Below are 15,817 nucleotides of genomic sequence, written 5' to 3'. Positions count from 1 at the left end.
GCTGAACGTTTATTGAGTGCACATGTGTAAGCAGTGCATTCCATTTCTATGCAAGTTATTCCTGCCAAAAGCTTGCCCTTTTGAAAACCTGAACAATGAATGCTCTCTGCCAAACCTCATCACAGAGAAGTCTAAGACAACAATCCCCATGGCTCTGCACAACGTGAATTGAGCCAAAGACAGGGAGATGGTGTTTGCTCATCTGACTATCTGGCATCCGTACTTCTGAACAGCTACTTTGCAGGTGATAAAAGCCCTCACTTCAAACAGAGCACAAGATTCTTGATTCGAATTGACTTCCCCGTCTGAGATGTAAGTGTGTGTCTGGTATTCTTTTATCGTGCAGATAGCTTTGCATTCAAAAAGAGTCTGTGTACCTAATCAGTATTAAAAACAATATGTAAACACTGACTAGGTTATAATATAGAAATATAACAAAAAGGAATGAAAGAAGTCATTGTAGCCAAAATCAACTCTATATTGAAAAATACATCAAGGCCAAAATCAATAATTTTACAATTGTATTAACATTCAGAGAATTTGTCCTCTGGTATATAAAGTAAAATTTCAAATAGATAATATTTGAAATAATTATTTTCACTTTTAAATTATTTTTAAATATTAATTTGGTCATAATTATTTTTCAGAAGTCAACAATTACTTGAAAATGTGTTCAGAAGAGATAAGAAGAACAACATGATGACCTTTACAAAATATGAATTAAACATGTCTCCATTGATGAAATTAAATATTTAAGAAGTTTTCACAGAATATTGTTTGATTCTTCATTTTGATTAAGGTAACTTATCATACATAGGTCAGATGACGACTTTTGTTCATTTGGTTTTTGAAGACATAGTCTCATGCACCTAACTGGCCTTGAATCTGTAGTATAGCTTTGAACTCCTAATCCTCCCACCTCCAGCTGCTAAGAGCTGGGTTTCTAGGCATGTTCAATGGGTGCGGGACAATTGTCTATATTCTGTCAATTTTGTTTTAAATAAACGCTGATTGGCCAGTAGCCAGGCAGGAAGTATAAGCAGGACAACCAGACAGGATGTAAAGGTGGGTCAATGAGAACAGGAGAATTTTGGGAAGGAGGAAGCCAATTTCTCCCAAGTCCTGTCCAGAAAGTAAAGAAGCAGGATGTGACCTGCCCCACTGAAAAAGGTACCGAGCATGTGGCTAACATAGATAAGGATAATGGGTTAATATAAGTTATAAGAGTTAACAAGAAGCCTGAGCTAATGGGCTAATCAGTTTATATCTAATATAGATAATCGGTGTGATTTTCTTTGGGAGCTAAAGACTGTGGGAACTGGGCAGGACAGAAACCCCAACAACCAGGCCCTCAAGTTACCTACAATCATGGATCAAGAACAAATATTAAGAAAGTTTTTATATGTTTTGCCATAGGGAAAATGTAAATCTAAAATTTCAGTGAGGGTCCAAATCCTATTAGTCATGTAATGTCAGTCATCATTATTATGATTATGATTATTATTATTATTATTATTATTACGTATTTCAATTTTTTTATTCAAAAATTTATACTTCCTCCCCTCCTCCCACTCCCCTCCTGCTCAGCAGAAGGAGGAAGAAGATGAGCAAGGAAGTCAGGACTGCAAGGGGTTGATCCACCCACTGAGACAGTGTGCCTGTTCTAATGGGAGCTCATCAAATCCAGCTGGACTGGGACTGAAGAAGCGTGCGATCAAACTGGACTCTCTGAATGTGGCTGACAATAGGAGCTGACTAAGAAGCCATTGATAAAGGTACTGGGACTTGTTTCTAATATCAGTCTTTTTACAAGTTTATAATACAGAGTACTGTCACCAGAGGTAGGCTTAATCCTGTCTCCTGCAGCCAGGTAATCAGACTTTTCACAGAGAAGTTCTTGCGTGTTTTATATTATGACTCATGTAAACTAACACCAGAGGAAGAAAAGTTTAAAAAACAAAAAGAGAAATAAATGCTAAGTTTTTAACTTTTGTCACATTAAAACACAAGTTCAACAGAGACTTTAAAGCAGGTCATCACTAAACAATTATAAATATAGAGAAAGAGTAAAGAGCAGAGCCGTGGGATTGACAAAATGACACTATTTTGCCTCAATTGTAGAGGGGGCTGCCCACACAACAATAAGCCAGGTTTTGTTGATTTGTTTGTTGTTGTTTAGTTGCTTGTTTGTTTCTCTCTCTGATCCTAGAGATTGAATCTATGGCCTCACACATGACAGATGAGTGCTTTGTATTTTGTTTTGAAATGGGGTCTTCTTAGTAAGCAGCCAAGGTTAGCCTCAAGATTTGCCATCCTCCTGCCTCAGCCACTCAGTTGACTGGGATTACAGGAATGTGCCACCACATTTGGTACTTATGTTTAAAAACACAACAAAGTCTTCTAACTATACATTAAAACAAAACTCAAAGCAACAACAGCAAAAATTGTACCAAGTGTAGACAAGAACATTGTGAGAAACAGTAAAATTTTACATATGAATCTCTCTCCTTGGAGAAAGATATGAAGAAGGAGCACTTGTATTTAAAAGTATGTGTGTGAGTACATGCATGCATGTATATATGTGTGAATGCATAATATAGACTCGTGGAATATGAAAGTACATGAAAACATATACATGTGAGCACTTATATATATGTGATATATAATTATATATTATATACATAGTTATATAAATATATAATATAGACTCGTGTAATATGCAAGTACATGAAAATTATATATGTGAGTACTCATATGTGTATGTGTGTGTGTATAATAAATATAATTGATTCAGTGGCAAGAGGCAGTCCCCTTTGCTGTCATTATACATCCGCAGAAACACAAATATGCCTCAGCGAAGGTAGAAACTCCCTAGGAATCCTAGAACATTCAACATAGCCATGCATAGTTACTGCACATAAAGAATTTGATGGATAATAATCTTTAACATATTTGTCAGAGTGGGTTCCTTGAGGTTGAAAGAAAAAGTCTAAGTATTCATTCATTGACTTTGGTAAGAATTTTGGAAGGCTAACCTTTATCTGGAATTGAAGACATCTGGGAACGATGATGGATCTCAGTAAAGTCAGCAAGCAGCAGAAATACAGAGAGAAAACCCTTCCTTATGCCTTTAAACACGTAAGATTGATTCATTGATTGCTAACATACAGCTTTATTTTCATGACAAACAACAATAATGTGATTTAGAAGATTTTGGAAATTCAGTATTCTATCTTACTTTGAAAAGAAATAATTATAAGGATAGCCAAGTCACTGTATTTGTTTTTGTGATGATAAGATTTATTATCTTTATTATTAACAGAAGATACTAGCAGCATTAATAGGATACCCAAATTAAAGAAAGTAACCCAACACTCAATTAAAAGATCTTGGAACTTGAAAGATGACTCAGCAATTAAGAATATTTAATGGTCTTGCAGAGGACCCAGGTTCAATTTCCAGCACTCACATGACAGTTTATAACCATCTGTAACTGCAAGAGATCTAATATCCTTTCCTGATCTCCTTGGCACACGTATATAACAACTGCACAGACATATATAAGAAAAAAATCCTATATTCATGACAAACACACGAACACACACACACTAGAGAGAGAGAGAGAGAGAGAGAGAGAGAGAGAGAAAGAGAGAGAGAGAGAAAGAGAGAGAGAGAAGAGATGTTAACTCTGATGGGTACAGAACGGCTAACCTTTAGTCTGTCTGCTTTCTCAATGCATGCTGTAAACATGTTTCAGAGGAGTTTTAGATTTCTATGAACACTTAGAAAATAGAGAAGTTTCCCTAAAACTCACACCAGCTTTTGCCATTATCAATTTTTACATTAGTATAGACATTCACTACAAATAATAAACCATTAAGGAAATATTATTAGTTCCAAATTTATTTACATTTTTACAAGTCTATAGTATATTTTCATTATTTCCTTTAATCTGTAACAGTATCTCAGCTGTCTTAGTTATTGATGACATTGGAGGTGTGAAGATTTCTAAATTTTTCACTAGTGTAATTTGTCTCAAGTGTTTTTCTCTGGAGTTCATGGGATTACAGATTTAAGAAAGAGCCTGCTTTAAAATACACCACTTTTACTCACTCACATGAAGAGTGCATACCATCCATGAGATCTGTGACTATCATTTTAAATGTGACAACGTGGTTGACACTGGCAGTGAGATGGGGTTCGTGATAATTAATTCCTGCGCAGTGCTCTCTTTCTTTGCCCCCTCCACCCCATGCTCTTTGGGAAGAAAGTTGTTCTCACCCTAATGCCATTCTGTTTCTTTTTCTCAACTCAGTGCAGAAATTATTTGAAGTTCTTCTGCACAGGGAACATAAATTTTCTCCTATCTCTAGTATCTGATAAAAATTATTAAAACTATTATAATTTCATGAATATTTATTTTATACTTGTTTCATAACTATTACTACAGCTTTGTTGTTCATGTTATTTGAATTGTGATCACTGGGAGTTCTAATCATTGGTTCCTGTGTCTTTTTGGCATGCAGATATCATTTGTGTGTACATGCACGTGTGAATATAAATGTGTGTTTGCACACACATGTGTAAGAGTATGTGTGTGTTTGTGTGCATGAATGTGTGTACATATGTGTGTAAGAATGTACATGTGAATATGTCTGTGCACATGTGTGGGCATGTGTGTATTCATGCATGTATACATGTGTATATGAAGACGTGTACGGTTTTGTATAGGTGATTGCTTGTGTATGTATATGTACATTTTCTGTGAGTGAATGTATGTATACATGTATGTGGGGGTATGGATACACATGCATGTGTGAGTTTGTGTATGTATGTGTGAGTTTGTGTATGTATGTGTGTGTGAGTTTGTGTGTGCATGCATGTGTGTATGCACATGTAGGGTATGTGTGTATGTTTGTGGGTGATTTAGTGTGTTCATGCCTGTGTGTATGTACACATGTGATGTGTGTGAATTTGTGTATGTGTGGGTGAGTTAGTGTGTGCATGTGTGTGTGTACATTAGGTGTGTTTGTGTATGTTGCTTAGTGCTCTTTATTTTCTGATATTACAAGGTAGTTTTAGAATTAGGCATTTCTCTAAGGAAACTGGGTTCTTTCTACTGAGGAATGGTATTAAAAAGCAAAATGCAGTTGTTATTTGTTAAATATAAAATTTAACTCTAATTTAAACTTACTTGTGTCTTAGTAATTACCACATATCTTTGAATGTAGTAGATGTATGAAAAAAATGATTCCTAATCTTCCTACATTTTGCTTCCCAGAATTTATTAATTATGGAATGGTGATCCTGAACCATTTTTTATTAAAAATTTCTGCCTCCTCCCCGCCTCCCATTTACCTCCCCCTCCCCCCTTCACTCCCCCTCCCTCTCCTGTCCGAAGAGCAGTAAGGGTTCCCTGCCCTCTGGGAAGTCCAAGATCCTCCTCCCTCCATCCAGGTCTAGGAAGGTGAGCATCAAAACAGGCTAGCCACCCCCCAAGGCCAGTATGTGTAGTAGGATCAAAATCCAGTGCCATTGTCTTTGGCTTCTCAGCAGCCCTCATTATCCGCCATGTTCAGATGCCCTATCATATTACAAAAGTATTTGTTCAACTATGTTCATAGCAGCATTATTTGTAATAGCCAGAACCTGAACCATTATTTCCATGAAAGCTGTCAAAATAAGATTTTTAGAAATCTCATAAAACTATATACATTATTTCAACAAGTAAACTTGAATTGGTGTCATTTCTACTAATCTAGAAGTTCCTATTAAAGGTAATTTGGAGCCTCAACTATCTATGTGAAATACAGTATAATATTTTCAAAACTAAAAGTGCTGTCCATAATAGGAATACTGTTCCTTTTAAATTTTTTAAAGCCTTATAGAACTCTTTTTACTTTCATCGATTAATTACTTTATATATGAGAACCAAATATCCCCTGAGAATAACAATAATAAGAAATGCCAGACTTCAGAATACCTGAATTTAGTACTTATTTAGCCTATTTTTTATGATAAAGATAAAAAGAAAAAACTTATGCTAGTTTTATACATGTCATAAGAGCTAGATTATGTAGATTTAATTTGACATCATTTCATCATTAGGCATGGATGCAGCTGTACTTATTTAATATTTGGAAATTACATATGTGAGTACTCTATTTGTATCATTTTCACATTTTCTTTTCCCTGCTCCAGCTCCCCTTTCCTCCGTTACCTCTCACACTATGACCTCTTCTTTAATTGATGCTACCCATGTATACATTCAAGCACAGAGTCACATACACAAGCCACTGGGTCCACTTAGTGATGCTTGTAAACATATGTGCCTAGAGATGACCACTTGTAGTTGGATAACTCTTGGGAACTTTCACACCCTGGAGAAAACTTATACTCCATTCGCAGCAATAGATGACTGTCTGCAACTCTTCATCTAGGGTCAGGAACTCATGAGATGTCCCCAGTCTATGCTGGCCTTCAGCTGGAATTTTCATCATGCAGGTCTTGGTTAGGCAACCAAATTTTTGAGAATTCATGGTACAACCTCTAAGGGACTTTAAAAAAGGAACTTAGTAGGAGGCCTTACTCTGAGTCCCCCTTTTCAATGTTAATACAAACTAAAGATAAATTGGCCAACATTATTTCTCAGTCTCTTTATTCTAATGAGTCCAGACACCATCTCTACTGAGAAAGTTCTACTGCAACTTTTGTTATGCAATGTAGTTATATTTATATGTACTTAGCTCATTTATTTAAATGGCAGCTGGGAAGCTCATCTGGATTACAAACAGCACCATCATCGCCAATGTTGGTTTAAAGTATTCAAGAGTCTAATTAAAATGTGTAGCAAAGAGCATGACTCATTTAAGATAGGAAAATGTCAATCACCTGATGATAGATTATCAATGTGTTACTTTGATATATAAAGTTATACAACTTTATTTACCAGATAAGTAATCTTACTTTATTTCCAGAAGTCACATAATTTATTTTTTGTTTGTATTGGGCTCTCTCTCTCTCTTGTGTGTGTGTGTGTGTGTGTGTGTGTGTGTGTAGTTCCTTCCATTAGGACAATTTTTGATTAGCTGGAAGAACATTTCCACATTCCTATGAGTTGCCGGTGAAAGGCTTGCACAGCATATTACTTATTGAAATACCACTTTCTAAAATTACTAGACTGTCTCCCAGAAGCAATAAGGGATGTAAAAGAAGTAATTTGTCTTCACCAAAGCAGAAAGTGATACAAGCTGAAAGATGATGGTCTAGGAGGAAGAGAGATTAGTCCAGATAAGTCTCTCCCGGTCAATGAGCCCCCTCCCACGTTGCTTTTACTCCTCCCTTTCAGTTTAGGGGAGGTGTAGATGGCTGATGGAGTGTTACAATTGAATGAGCCCACTGAAAGGGCTTACTAAGAGGAGATTAGTAAGCAGCTTGAAAATGCACTGTTTCCGTACTATTAAAATGGTTTAACGTAAGTGTAAAGGTGGAAATGCAAAGTCAAACAATAACAGTGATGGGTCAAAATAATTAAAAAGAGCCCTATGTTTTAGCACATGGACTATCTTCCTAAAAGCTCTTGTGTGTACATGTAGTTTCATAGTTTATTTAAATATGTCAGTAATGAATCTGTCTCGTTACCAAATTTCAAAAAAACCTTCCAAAGTGTTGTAGCTGCTTATCAGTATTTTTTATGTACAATAAATTCTCTATCTTTTTCCCAACCACTTTACTGATGAAGAATTAAACTACCATTTTCACAGATGACATAGATTAAATCATTCCTAATTAATTAGTTTCTTCCAAAAGACCCACGAATTTAATAATTTGGGGATATATAACTCTTTTAGGTGCATGAGTGTATGCCCTTCCTGTGTTACTGCATGATCACTACACTCTGGGAGCTAAAATCCTTTAAGTGAATAGGAAAAAATTCAGAAACGTGAAAAATATCTACTTGTTATAATCAAGACAATTAAGTATGAACCTGGACTCATTTTGTCAACATTATAGACATTAAAATTACTATCTATGGAATAATTAATTAGATTTCAATAGTATGTGATATATGCTCTGTACAGTATTAACCAAAGGTATTCAAAATTAAGAGAAGACTATTTATTTCCCTCCAGATTTCTATGATCTAAGCAGGGATTATAAACAACATAAGCGTAGAGAAAAAATTGAAGTGTTTCAGTATAGTAAGGATGGACTTCAAAGACATAAAAGTAAGGGAGAATCTGGCCAAAGTCTCCTAGAGGAAGAGAAGTTTTAAAAACCAACATTGTGATTTTGTGGTCACCAAATAGTGCCAAGTATCAACCATCATTTCTACTGTTGTTGCTGCTTATTCCCTAAATGTGGCAGCTCGCTCTGTTTTAACCTCAAGGTTTGTGATAGGAAATCCTCAAAGACATTTTAACTTTCCTTGGATACTCTATGAAGCTATATGTGTTTATAGCAAAATACTACTACTAATAATAACAACATAGACCATTGGCTACTCTTGTTTATTAAATGAAAAGGACAGTTTCCCATGAACATGTCATGAAAATATTCAACCTTCTAGATGAAAGACCAAATTTCGGTCAACTTCTTCTATTTTTTCCAAGATAATGAAGCTGTTTTAAACAATAACAGTCGCTGGAGGACTTTCCATTTAAGATGAATTGATAGTCCACATTCATAAAAACCTGGTGGAAACTTAGTCCAGCAACTTCATTACTACTTTAATAAATAAATCCTGAGCCATGAGATGCTTCTAACCTTAGGAGATGTCTACCAAGATGCCTGGTAATTTCTGTAAACTCTATGACCGTTAACATGCTATGTCCACACAATGAACCATATGAAAGGTAAGAACTGGGAATCATGAAAGATTCTGCCTTAATTTAAATACAAGTATGGATGAATTATGTCCCAAGTCTGGAAAAGGCGATACAGTTGGTGACTCACATTCGAACCTAAGGCACCATGTTGTCCTGTCAGACACTCTTCCTCTGCCTTTGTCATTGTGCCATCTTGGATTTCCCTCACACAGACATAATCTTCACGGTGACACATAGCAATAACAACAATAATAACAAGTTTATCTTTGTGCAGCTTTCCCCTACAAAATGGAGAACAAGTTCATCAGGTAAAATTTCGCCTACAAAGGCAGTCCTGTGAAAGGGAAATCCCAGTAACTATTTTTCTATCATTCATCGAGAGATTCTACTCATGTTGATCCGTTTCCTGATTGTCTTCAGACATTTGCTTTGACAGACATTTTCCCCCAGGCTTCTCCCTCAGAAAGGCAGCAAGAGGGAGCCGGGAGACCAGTCTTTATCCTTCTTTCTAAAGAGCAGTAGACATTTGTGAAGGTAAAACAGTGGCCAAAATATGGAGGTTTCTGATGTGTAGGTCGTGAGACGGGGGGAAACTGGTCATCAAAACAGGTGTTCTCAACTTCAGAGTTGCTGTCAGATAAGGATATTCTTTTTCTTTTAAAAATACGTTTAAAGCCCCGATAATTTGGGGAACATGTTATGCGTTTACATTTGGAAATTTAATATTATACATGTTATAGGTCTTTGGATGAGTTGTTCTGTCCTCTCCAACCAACTTCTCTAGTGCTCTTCACAGATACGTGTTTACTCATAGAGACCTCGGAAAAGACTTCCCTTCCAGTAGAGTCATGGGGAGCTAGCTTAGGTTCCTGAAGGGAGAGCCACAGCCAAGCAATTGAGCCCCTACAGCAGCCTTACCCCTTACAATGTATATTTGTGCACACAAATCATCATCATTTTGATTCTATTGGCGCCTCTACAATGAACAGAATGAGGATTTAGTACATTCTCCGATTGATGTAACTTTTAAAGGTATGATTATTTATAGCAATATAAACGTCCAATGGAACAATATTAATTTTTCCTTTTTAATCATCAAGAGACCATTTATACAATATTGAGAGCAATAAAAGAGTATACAGAGCACATGGGCACAATAGATATTTGATAAATGTCAGTTTCCTTTTCCAGAAATTTTCCATTTCATAAGTGGGTAAATTCCATGTGAAAATTTGGCAGGTCAAATTAGTCCCATTTCATTGTCTCTCGGTTACCTCTTGATCCTCTCCTTATCTCTTCGCACATCATTTCCTGGCTGTTCTTTTTAAGGGCCAAGGTCTGTTCCCATCTCTTGACCCCTGCATGGCCATCACTTAGTCTGTCATTGAATGCCCCGCTAGCCAGGACTCCAAGGACACAGGGAGCTAAAGCAACTGCCAGCTATGGCTGGTCACTCCCAATATTGATCCTTCCTGCACTTTAGATAGAGAGGGAAGGCGAATGGCTTCCACAGAGTGATGGCTTGAGCCTCCCTCCCTTTTGTACCTTTCATATTTTTCTTTCCACATGGCAGATGAAGAAGGCTCTGATGGCCCTTGCCCTGGCAGTTGCCATGGGTTACACAAAAGCAGCAGAGATACTCCAAGGTGCAGAGCCAAGGGTGGGAGGTGGGGGTGGGGTGGGCATGGTATCTCTTTATCATGTAAACTCCTTTCTTCAGGTTGAATTCTCCATCTTCCCAGTGCTGGTGCACATATTCAAGAGAGCCCCTTTCTTTGGCATTTGAGACTTTAGGTCCTTTCCAGTTACTGGTACTTGCTGCTTCTTTTTATAGTGCAAATAGGAACTTGTGGCTAGAGTGGCTAATGCCAAGGGTTTTGGGTGGAGAAAGAAGAATCCACGTAGGGATACTGCATTCTGTTAGGGTTTGACACAAAATGGTGAAAGTTCGCCAATTTAGCTCCGACATCCTTAATACCTAATGGCTGAGGTCAGCAGCCTCAGTTGCCAGGCATACGTCTCCAATCCAGGCCCCACATTCCAGATAGCCCAGCCAGAGCGCAGGGGTGTCTCCTCCTCCTGTCAAGTCTCTCCAAGGGCCGGGACTTAGGCAAATCAACTCAGTCCACGAGGTTGAGCACAAGTCATTGGGAACGGAATATCGTTTCAGAAAACAGTCCTCGAGGTTGCCAGAGCAGTGGCGAATCCGAGAGAGCCTAGGTGGTGCCCTCGGGGTTAAATGCGCAGTGGGGGTCGTGTCCGGGGCCACAGAATTCCCTGGTTGTAGAACACTTGTCATAGCCTTATTTCACAGTTCAGCAAGCTTAGAGGCTGTTATCTGGCTTCAAAACCTCCTACCCACCCCGCCCTAGCAAGAGGGTTGAACTCTCCCAACAGACCGCCAGTCGCGATTTCTTTGAAAGAAAAAAGGTGTTGTAGCTCCCTTTCTCAAAGTGCCACAACCAAAACAACCAACTTGCTCCTACTTTCTGTGTCCCCAGGCTAAAAGGAAAAGGGGGAGCTGGGCACAGTTACACTTTGCTTAATTCATTCTGGACCGCCCTACCACCGCTGCTCCGAATGAACCTGTAGCAGTAGGGAGTTGGGGAGCACGTCCCCAAGTTTCTTTGACTGTCAAGCCTAGGAAGAGAACCCGGGAAGGAGTATCCAGGAAGAGGGTAAATTTCTCAGGCGGGGAGCCCCGGGAAACAAACTTTCAGAGGCACAGGCTGGCAGAGCTTCGGAGTGCGATTCTGAAGCACAGCGGCGTGGTGGCACTGCGCCCCAGTTGTCGCACTATCTCTGAAGCGGAGCTCCTGGGCTCCCCAGTCTGTCCCATGGCGCAGCCGCACCCGGTGCGCTCTCTGGCGCGCTCTCCGGCGCCTTCTTAGACTAGGCACAGGTCCCCACATTCCGGTCGCAGGGCTACCACTTCGGATCCACAGTCGCGCTCACATCCCACCATCCCTGCTTAACATTAAGCCGCCAGAGCACCCTCCCACTGGAGCGGCAGGTGACCCGAACCCAGACTTACCTCCCTGCTGGCAACTCTTGTCGCTTTTTCCCTTCCCTCCGACGCTGTTTCAGGAGAGAAGAAGGGACAGCCAGCGATGGCCGAGAGGACCAGGACGCCAGGCACAGGCGCTAGTTCTTTGGAGTCGCAGCCCAGGCTGAGCCACGGAGCGCGGGCGGCCCTGGCGGAGCGCGGAGGCGCTGGCTTCGGCCGGGCGGGAAGGCAGGGGGCGCTCCTGTCTCCCGCGAGCGTCTCTCCGCGCGGACAGCGACCCAACCAGTTGGCTCTTTGGCCGGGGAGCGTGGTGAGGAAAGGCACGCTCCAAGCAGGAGGGCGGCTTTTAAGTTTGTGGTGTGACCGCAGCAGCTGTCCTGGGAGAGACTCCGTCTTTCTAAAAAGGGGATGCTCAGAACGCCAGGGATTACCTCTCCCTCCAATCTCCTCCCCCAGCTCCGGGCCTCTTCCGATGTGCTGGCAATCCCTCCAGAGCTCACAGACCTTCCCTGTCTGCGCCTGGCTCTCCTGGGTGGGTTTGGAGGTAGTTCCGGCCGGATCTGTGAGTGCTTTGGGGAGGATGGGGTGTTGTGTCAGTCAGTAAAGCCACCCCTGTCGTCTCAGTCTGGGCCTGGGTGATTTAGCGAGCCTGTATTCCCTTCTCTTTCAGACAGTACGCAAAGGACTTCAGGCAGAAACAACAGGGGCGATGGTTGACCACAAATACCACCCTAAAAAATCTTAATTGCCCTGGGAAAAGTACAGGTGTTTCTCTGGTAAACTCCAGCCTACATTTAGTGGCCCGGAAAGGTTGAGCGAATTAGTTCTCCTCAGTGACCGACCCCTGAAGCTTTGCAACGTGGAATCTTCACCTTTTCCTCACAACTGGCCTGAGGTTGTGGGTGTGGCCCTCCTTCCGGGTTCTTTTGTACATTTTTTGCAAACTTTGATCACACAACGAGAATGATTTAAAGGAATACAAGCCCAAACCCTGGACATAGATTTTGAGGAAACAAAAGCTCCCAATTTAGAGGTAAAATTCTAAGAAAATCATGTATAAATAATAAATGGCTTACTTAGATGAATTTCTTAAAAAGCAAAGGCTCGTGGAGAGCCACGCACAAGGACGTGGGAAGGGCCTGTACAATTGAGTCTTGTGGACAGCGGGACGGTAAATCCTACCATGAATAGAACTCTACTTCTAACCATGACCTTAGTTGCCACCTAGAGCTCCCTTGAAGTAGTCCCATAGAAACCAGACAGCCAGGGCTTCCTGCCTGTGCTCTGACTTTAAATATAGGCGCCGCAAAGTTTCAGTGCAACCTTAGGAAATGACAAGGGGTCTGTTTGTTACTTGGGGATGGTCAGAAGGCGAGCACGATGATGGGAGAAATGAAGGGCGTAAAAGAACTCTTAATTCAGCCTCCTACCAGAAGAAGACAGGGGACCACAGACGTGAAGTGAGTCACTTCACATTGTAGGTGGCTGGTGGCAGACTCAGCCTAATGAGGGGCTTAGGTTTCCTAACTCTGACCAAGGTTCTGTACTGTGTCCCATGCTGCCCGCCTCTATAACTTTGATTTTGCCTGTCACCAGCCAACCCCATAATTTTTCTCTTTTCACATAGGAAAACCGAAATCTTCACAGACTATTTCAACCCACAGCAACAACTTTCCGAAGTTTCCTTTTCAATGTGCCATTTCTCTCATAATTAACCAGACCCTTAGTGTTTCCTGCATTAACTTCTAGTTTTGTATTGTTATATTTATTTACATTATTAAGCAGTCATCAAGAGTCCAAACTTCTTGTGTGGACCCACTGCGTCTTTCTAACTCCCACAGCATGGTTGTGTGCTTTCTCACTTGGGGGATTCATGATAAGTAGCTCTCCACTTAAGCATTATTCATGAAGTCTTGAATGTTTTTGTTGGCTTGTTGACTGAAAAAATTATTTCTAACGAGAACTGCTGTTAACTCTGGATTTCCCCTTTCCCTCCTATCTACATCTTTCTGTTTAGTGTCCTTACTCTACCAGATGCTTCCTCATCGCTACCATTGCAAGTCTTTCTATAAAGCCCCAACAGCATTAATCATTCCCTCCTTTTTTTCCTAAAGCACTTTGATATTCGGTATTACTAGAAACCCCTTTCATGCTATATCATAATGAGTTAGGCATGTGACTCCATGCAATACGTGTTGGCTGTTTGTGTGTTTATTTCCGTAGATCCTAATACAAGGCCCATGAATTAGCAATGAAGTGTTTTAGTCTGAAGTACCCTCACTTCGAAGTTAGGTGGAATTTTCTAGAGCCTCCTGAAGGTACCATGAGAAAAGAGCATCTGGGATATGGCTTTTGTGCCTTTCTTTCCCTTTAATTACTCTAAGCATGACTCAGCATCAACTGCAGAGTCTCACAATAAGGTAAATGGTCTGAGCTGTGTAGCTTACTAAGCCTTCAAGATCCTCCTAGTTATCCTGAACCTGCTATGTGTTCAGCTAATCTGTGGGTGTAGATACATTCAGGAAAAAAGTGCAGGTGATTGGGATACTCATTGTTGAATTTTTTGCACCAGAATGTGTGTTAACTGTACTGTATCCCAATGGGATGGTTTTAAAAAAAAACTCCAGGACTCTGATATGACTGTCATCAAAATACATATGCTCCCTGTCCTAAGGAGCCACACACTACCTGAATCATTGCAAGAATTCTTAGGATAAGGGGTGTCATTTACATTGTTTTGCTAAAATATAAGGTTCATTATGCGGTTTAACTTGAGTCTAGGGACTGCTATTGGGGATTCAACAAAAAACCCTTAGTTACAGTGGAAACATGTATGCAATCATTTAGATATATTGAATTGTTGCTAGTGTGTCTGCTTCAGTCTAAAGGGAAAATGTAGGGTAAAGAAAACACATATTTTCCGGGTGTTTAAGTAAATTGTATACGGAGAACCCCTCTGTACAATATTCCTCTGACACTGAGAAGATAATTACTGGGTTCAGAATGTCAACCTAACAGCATCTCATAATTTGGGCGTGTTCTCAGAAGCTGCTAGATTGTGACTCTTTTCATCAAATGTGCTGTTTGAGCTGTATTGCCCCAAATAAGTGGAACCTCAAAGATTTTAAAAGAGAAATACAAAAAGGAATGAAAAAGATACTGGAAAATTTATGCCCACCCAGAGACAATTCAAGAAAATGGAGAGTTAAAACAGGACATTTAGTACTCATGTATGCAAAACCTGTTCTAACGTGATCATACATAAAACATTATAATAAACACTAATTTATGGATGTTCTTTCAAATATTAACACGTCAATACAGGGAGATAAGACTGAAACTCTGACTTATGATAATTTATGTTTAATTAGAACAAGTGATGGCATGAAGTAAAAGTGGCTCATCTACTTTATCTTCTATAAGGCATTTCTCTTTAATAAGCACCAAGCACACCTCAACACACACACCACACACACACACAAACACACCCACCCTTAATCACGTACACTGTTTCACTTGATCTTAGAAATTCACTCACTATCAATTCATTAGACTTTTACACCATCAACATCATTAGCTATATTTAGCTAGTAGTTGAGAAGAACATGCCTACCTTTTATCTTTTACATACATCTTAGAGATACACAACTGCTCGTTATCCATCAGATAAGAGCAGTAAATAACTTACGGTTAGTCAGTCGGAATGCCGAACTGTCTGGATCTCACTTTAAGTCTTCAATAGGGACTGGTTTGCAGCATGAGTATTCACAGACATTAGCAGTGAGGAAAAGCCTTAGAGACTACCTACCAAGACATCTTCTGGTGAGGAGAGCAGAGTCAAGAGAGATGGAATGACCACCCACCCCTTTCAGGTTCCTGCCCCAATGTCCTGTCTGGAATGTTTCTTTCACTATGCTATAGGGTCTTTTTAAAAAATCAGCTATTTTTTTCAAGACTTTCCAGGCTGGAATCTTAGGGTTAT

The 15,817-nt window shown here is 39.9% G+C and overlaps 1 protein-coding gene across 1 annotated transcript in view; it reads right to left on the bottom strand.

Moving 5' to 3' along the window:
* The window catches only part of Sema3d (semaphorin 3D), a 189,499-nt gene extending 177,395 nt beyond the window's left edge, over positions 1-12,104 (bottom strand). Inside the window, exon 1 of the mRNA XM_038315362.1 lies at positions 11,863-12,104. The gene's annotated coding sequence lies outside the window, so the exon portion shown is untranslated. The remainder of the gene's footprint in view (positions 1-11,862) is intronic.
* Positions 12,105-15,817: the final 3,713 nt, after the last annotated feature.

This window comes from Arvicola amphibius, chromosome 18 (assembly GCF_903992535.2).
Source record: "Arvicola amphibius chromosome 18, mArvAmp1.2, whole genome shotgun sequence".
NCBI classification, from domain to species: domain Eukaryota; kingdom Metazoa; phylum Chordata; class Mammalia; order Rodentia; family Cricetidae; genus Arvicola; species Arvicola amphibius.
The sequence above is the reverse complement of the archived record's forward strand: the minus strand, read 5'-3'. Positions and strand labels throughout refer to the sequence as shown.